Raw genomic sequence first — 6,231 nt, forward strand, 5'->3', positions numbered from 1 at the left:
ACTGACGCAGGGGTGACTGACTGACTGACTGGGGCAGGGGTGACTGACTGACTGACGCAGGGGTGACTGACTGACTGACCGGGGCAGGGGTGACTGACTGACTGACCGGGCAGGGGTGACTGACTGACTGGGGCAGGGGTGACTGACTGACTGACCGGGGCAGGGGTGACTGACTGACTGGGGCAGGGGTGACTGACTGACTGACCGGGGCAGGGGTGACTGACTGACTGGGGCAGGGGTGACTGACTGACTGACCGGGGCAGGGGTGACTGACTGACCGGGGCAGGGGTGACTGACTGACTGACCGGGGCAGGGGTGACTGACTGACCGGGGCAGGGTGACTGACTTACCGGGGCAGGGTGACTGACTGACCAGGGCAGGGGTGACTGACTGACTGACGCAGGGGTGACCGACTGACCGGGGCAGGGGTGACCGACTGACCGGGGCAGGGGTGACTGACTGACTGACGCAGGGGTGACCGACTGACCGGGGCAGGGGTGACTGACTGACTGACGCAGGGGTGACTGACTGACTGACCGGGGCAGGGGTGACTGACTGACTGACCGGGGCAGGGGTGACTGACTGACTGACCGGGGCAGGGGTGACTGACTGACTGACCGGGGCAGGGGTGACTGACTGACTGACCGGGGCAGGGGTGACTGACTGACTGGGGCAGGGGTGACTGACTGACTGACCGGGGCAGGGGTGACTGACTGACTGACCGGGGCAGGGGTGACTGACTGACCGGGGCAGGGGTGACTGACTGACTGGGGCAGGGGTGACTGACTGACCGGGGCAGGGGTGACTGACTGACTGACCGGGGCAGGGGTGACTGACTGACTGACCGGGGCAGGGGTGACTGACTGACTGACCGGGGCAGGGGTGACTGACTGACCGGGGCAGGGGTGACTGACTGACTGACCGGGGCAGGGGTGACTGACTGACTGACCGGGCAGGGGTGACTGACTGACCGGGGCAGGGGTGACTGACTGACTGACCGGGGCAGGGGTGACTGACTGACTGACTGACTGGGGCAGGGGTGACTGACTGACTGACCGGGGCAGGGGTGACTGACTGACCGGGGCAGGGGTGACTGACTGACCGGGGCAGGGGTGGGTGACTGACCGGGGCAGGGGTGGGTGACTGACCGGGGCAGGGGTGGGTGACTGACCGGGGCAGGGGTGGGTGACTGATTGGGGGGGGGGGTACCTCTGGTGTCACACATACTCCCATACACACATACACATTCTCCCACATATACACACACACACACTCCCACATATACACACACTCCCACATACATACACACACTCCCACATATATACACACACTCCCACATATATACACACACTCCCACATATATACACACACATATATACACCCCCCACCCATATATACACACACACCCACTCATATCTACACACACACACATTCTCCCATGCCCACACACACTCACTCTCTATACACCTTTTGGAAAGGCTGCGACCAGCACCACCACGCATACAGTGTTCGACAAATCACCCAAAAATCTACTCGCCCAACCAGAAAATCTACTCGCCACCTAGTCCCGCCCCCAACCCCGCTTTAAAATAAAATATATAAATAAAATACATTTAATAAATTCCTAGTCAGAACAACATTAGTTTTTGACAAATGTATTTATTACATTATACTACAATTAGTCCTTGTTACGTGTGTGTGTGTGTGTTAAGTGTGTAAAGGTCGGATCTAGAAATAAAAGCCACATTTGAATGACCAGTTTCCTGAACACCTTAACCAGTGCCTGGACGCCCCCACTTCACAATATCTAAAGCAGCAATCCCTCCTGGATCTTAGAGAAAACACTAGGGTTAGGGAGTGATCACAAAACCACACCAATTGAAACGAAATAATGAATGAATATATGGTAATCAAAAAAGTGGGTGCAAACTGTGAACTGATACGTGAATCAGAAAAAGGGGGGGAAGGAAACCACACAGTGGATGTGTCTCCTAAAAGAATTCACTATACTGCACTCCTACTAAATTTTAAAATTTAACTTTTAATATATTTACATAAAACATATGTTACCAAATCGTTGTGTATAATGCATTAAAAATAAATTAAATTATCAAAAACAAGCGTCCGTGTCAGTGAATGTGCGTTGGAATAATCTCAGACAGCAAATAGTATACGAGATAGCAAGACACAAGACGCTGATAGTCAGGGTTTAAACCCCTCTGGACGACTATGAGACCAGGTGCATGTGTATATATATATATAAAATAACAAACTCAGTGAATGATGGTATCACGACAATACTGTAATCCTGCTTGGATTTATAAACCACAGAGCACTTAGAGATGTTAGTTTAAAGGTGTATAACCATACAGTAAGTATAAATGTGCTACTGATAGTGTGATGATGGAGGGTCACTGATTCATAGCAAGTGAAACAAATGTTCACAGCGTTTTGATCAATGAATCATTTTACAGCTCACTCCAAATGAGCATGCCATGTAGAAAGCAGGAAGATTAGCACACTGAGTGTTAGTAACATAACCAATTTCAGATCTACATAGATAGAACCAGGAGACTACAGAACACTACATAAAAGCAGCTCCAAGTAGGAGACTGACAACATTGCGCGTCCAACGCGCGTTTCCCTCCAGCAAAGGAGCAAATTTGTCCCTGAGGAAGCTCCTTTGCTGGAGGGAAACGCGCGTTGGACGCGCAATGTTGTCAGTCTCCTACGGAGCTGGGGGGTCAAAAACGGAGCTGGGGGGTCAAAAACGGAGCGGGGGGTCAAAAACGGAGCTGGGGGGTCAAAAACGGAGCTGGGGGGGTCAAAAACGGAGCTGGGGGGTCAAAAATGGAGCTGGGGGTCAAAAACGGAGCTCGGGGGTCAACCCCCCCCCCTCCCCCTCCAGCAGTACCAATTTCTCACCTCAGGCGGCGGCAGCAGCAGCAGCAGCAGTAGTAGTGTGGCCAGGGGTTAGAGCGCACCGGCCAATGAGAGCCATGGGGAGGGGCAGCAATCCGGAGGGGTGAGACATATGTGTGTATATACTGTTAGACCACACCAGCCAATGAGAGGTGTACAGGGGCGGGTGGGCTAAGGGAGCAATCTCATTGGCCTGAGGGACACAGGCCATGCAGACATACAGTGCTTTCAGAAATATATAGTAGATAGATAGATACACACACAGACATCATTATTTGTAGGCGCCCAGAGTGAGCTCAGCGTTTTACAAAAGAGACAGTACAGTACAAGGAATTATAATACTGTGCAACAAACAAAACAAATCAAAAACAAACAATAGGAAAGGAAATTCCTGTCCTGAAGGGCTTACAATCTACAGTAAGTGATAAATCAGGTGCTATTTTTTGCCCCACTTGTCCCAGTTTTGCAGCAGGAGTAAATATGGTACTTTGAACTCAGCACAATAAAGTGTCCGTTTGAGAAAAGTCTTTAGTGCACTTAGCATTTTAGAGAAATATGTTTCCCATTGTCTTAAACACTCAGACCAGTGGTTTCCAACCTATTTTTGATCAAGGAACCCTATGAAATTCTGAGGAACCCCAACATGCTCGAACAGAGCGTTTCAGATCAGATGCATTGTAAATTCTACTGTATTTGGTGCAATTTTAAAATGACTTTAAAATTACAGGGAACCCTTTAGGGATGCCCGGGGAACCCTGGTTGAAAAACACTGACTTAGGCTGCGCTTATAATGCCAGCAACGTCGCGGGAAAACAAATGTATTGAGGCCGTCGCATGCGCTTATAGTAGATGCGACGCGACGGAGACACAGCTTGGTCGCGATCTCTGGAAAGCAATTTGATTTTTCCAGCGACCGCAGCGTGATGTCACCGGCACTATACTCGCAGTTTTAGACACTTTATTTTGCCAGTGATTCCAGGTCATATTTTGCTACATTGTAATTTTTAAACACGGGATTCTTTTATCTCATTTAAACACCCTGCCCATGTTTTTTTGTTTTGTTACTGGTGTCAATCACACAGGGTTGCCTAGCAACCAACCTGTTCACCTCATCTCCTTTCGCTTGCGCCACTTTTGTTTCCTACTCAGGGTATATAAGGTATTTGAGATCACCTCACGGATCTAGATACAGGTCATTAAAAACATCTCCGTTCATCGCAACCTTCCAAAAGCCCCCTCTTACTAGCTGCGAAGAATCTAATGTTGGTGTCTGAGGCACAGGGATGTAAAGTGACCTGCCCAAGGTCGCAAGAAGAGGCTATATGGGGATTTGAATAAGGTTTAGCCACTTCCTACCACAGCGGTGCGCAAACTGTGGGGCGCGACCCCCAGGGGGGGCGCGACACTGCCGACGGGAGGCTCGGGGTTTACAGAGGCCCCGCGCGCTTCCCGAAGGCACTTAATTTAAGTGCCGGGTGAGCTGCAGGGCCTCTGTAAACCTAACTTACCGTGGCTCCGGCGGCTTCCTCCCTGCGGCGCCATGGCAACGCGGCGTCAAAATGACGCTGCGAGGTCATGTGACGTCACGTTGCTATGGCAACGTGACGTCATTACGCCGGAGCGCGGGTAAGTTGGGGTTGGGGGGGGCGCGGGAGTGAGGGGACAGCCGTCAGGGGGGCGCAGGGAAAAAAGTTTGCGCCCCCCTGTCCTACCACATAATTAGCAAACATGTTATTTCTTATTGTTTTTTTAGGGACCACTTTCCGTTTTATTCTTTCTTCCTACATACCGTTCAGCATAATAATGGTGATATATCGACTAATGAACTTCATAGCAGCAATCCTGCATCCAATCTTTGTTTTGTTTTATTTAAAGGACTCAAATAGGGGGTGTCCTCCAGAGCTGAACCCCTTCACCTGCTGGCTAATAGGAAGCCAAAACGTTATCTGGAGGGGGGGGGGGGGTTAAATTGTGGCTTCGTATTGGACAATACCAGCAGCCATTTTTGACTGTAAGGCTGCGTCCACGCTGCCGCTTGGCACGTTTACTTCAGTGAATGCAAATCTACGCGGCCATGCTCACGCGGCGCGTGCTCATACGCTCTGCCAAGATCGGCGCTTGGGGAGACAAAGAAAATTGATTTTCAAGCGCACTCAGCAACAGCCAATGCACACAGCACACAGCCACACACACAGCCACACACACACACATAAATAGCTCTGATCCACGCACCTCCACTCGCGCTTGCAGAATTAGGCAGGGCAGCCTGCGCTCATGCTTGGAGAGTTGGTGACATCGCCGCTCTCAAGCATGAGCGCGATCAGCGGCACCGTGGCCGCAGCGTAAAGCAGGAACTAAAACTATTTGAGTATCTCAGGTTCTGGGGGTCCCCAGCGTTGAAAATTGCGAGGCTCTGGAGAAACCACTGTTCCAAATTCTGTATATAAAAAAAATAAACAATTGTGACAATGGGAGGAATTGCTGCTTCAAGGTGTTAATTACAATGTATAAATCAGTTATTTTTAACAAGGGTGGCTAAGGCTGCGCTTATAGTGCCGGCGACAGCGACGTTGCGTCAAAACAAATGCATTGCCGCTTATAGTAATCGCGACGCGACGGCTTGGTCGCGATCACGGGAAGTCATCTCAATTTGATTTTCCAGTGACCGTAACCTGAAGTCGCCGTCACTTTAAGTATAGCCTTAGACGAGGAAACGAGAGCAAAACCCGGCACTTTGTGGGCCTGCCCCGTGAACAGCAGACTATCCAACTTAAAGCAGCTTCTTATTGAATGCCGAACGTTACTTACATAAAACGAAGCACTATTATGTGCAGGAAGCGGCAGTCCCCAGCAGACCGGCTGCTAAAGCGCAAACCTGAAGTCCTTTCAATGTTCGATTCCCATTTTTTACAGTAGCATGTCTCCAGCAGCTGGACAGGCACAAAACGAGCAGCATTTCCTGGTTCAACAAGTACTCAGTACTGATATGAGGGCAGCTCCTCCCCCATTCCGGTGGTATGCTTTACTGTATATGTTTAGAAGTGGAGTTTCTTCCGCAGATAATTGCTTGTCACTTCTGGGAAGTGAAACAGGTAAACAAGTAACCCCGCAAATGCAATAATTGCTTTCCTGCTGCGGAAACCTGATCTTAGGACAGAGTGTGGATTTAAAAAAAAAAACACGCAAGACATTTAGAGGAGAGTGAAACACTTAGGGAAACAATCGCCCAGAACTGACTCCAGGTGGCCTTGACCTCCCTGACAGCACGCTTAACAATGCACATTTACGCCAAATGTCTGCAAGTCTCCA

General features: G+C 50.1%; 1 protein-coding gene across 3 annotated transcripts in view; it reads right to left on the reverse strand.

Annotated features, from left to right (window-relative positions):
• The window catches only part of LOC142499385 (caspase-8-like), a 37,029-nt gene extending 31,130 nt beyond the window's left edge, over positions 1-5,899 (reverse strand). For 2 of the 3 annotated variants that reach the window (XM_075608656.1, XM_075608652.1), the window contains exon 1: positions 5,731-5,899. The gene's annotated coding sequence lies outside the window, so the exon portion shown is untranslated. Of the gene's footprint in view, positions 1-5,154; positions 5,360-5,730 lie in introns of all 3 variants that reach the window. The other variant, XM_075608653.1, reaches the window with a different exon arrangement.
• Between the last annotated feature and the right edge of the window lie 332 nt (positions 5,900-6,231).

This window comes from Ascaphus truei, chromosome 7, assembly GCF_040206685.1.
Source record: "Ascaphus truei isolate aAscTru1 chromosome 7, aAscTru1.hap1, whole genome shotgun sequence".
NCBI classification, from domain to species: Eukaryota; Metazoa; Chordata; class Amphibia; order Anura; family Ascaphidae; genus Ascaphus; species Ascaphus truei.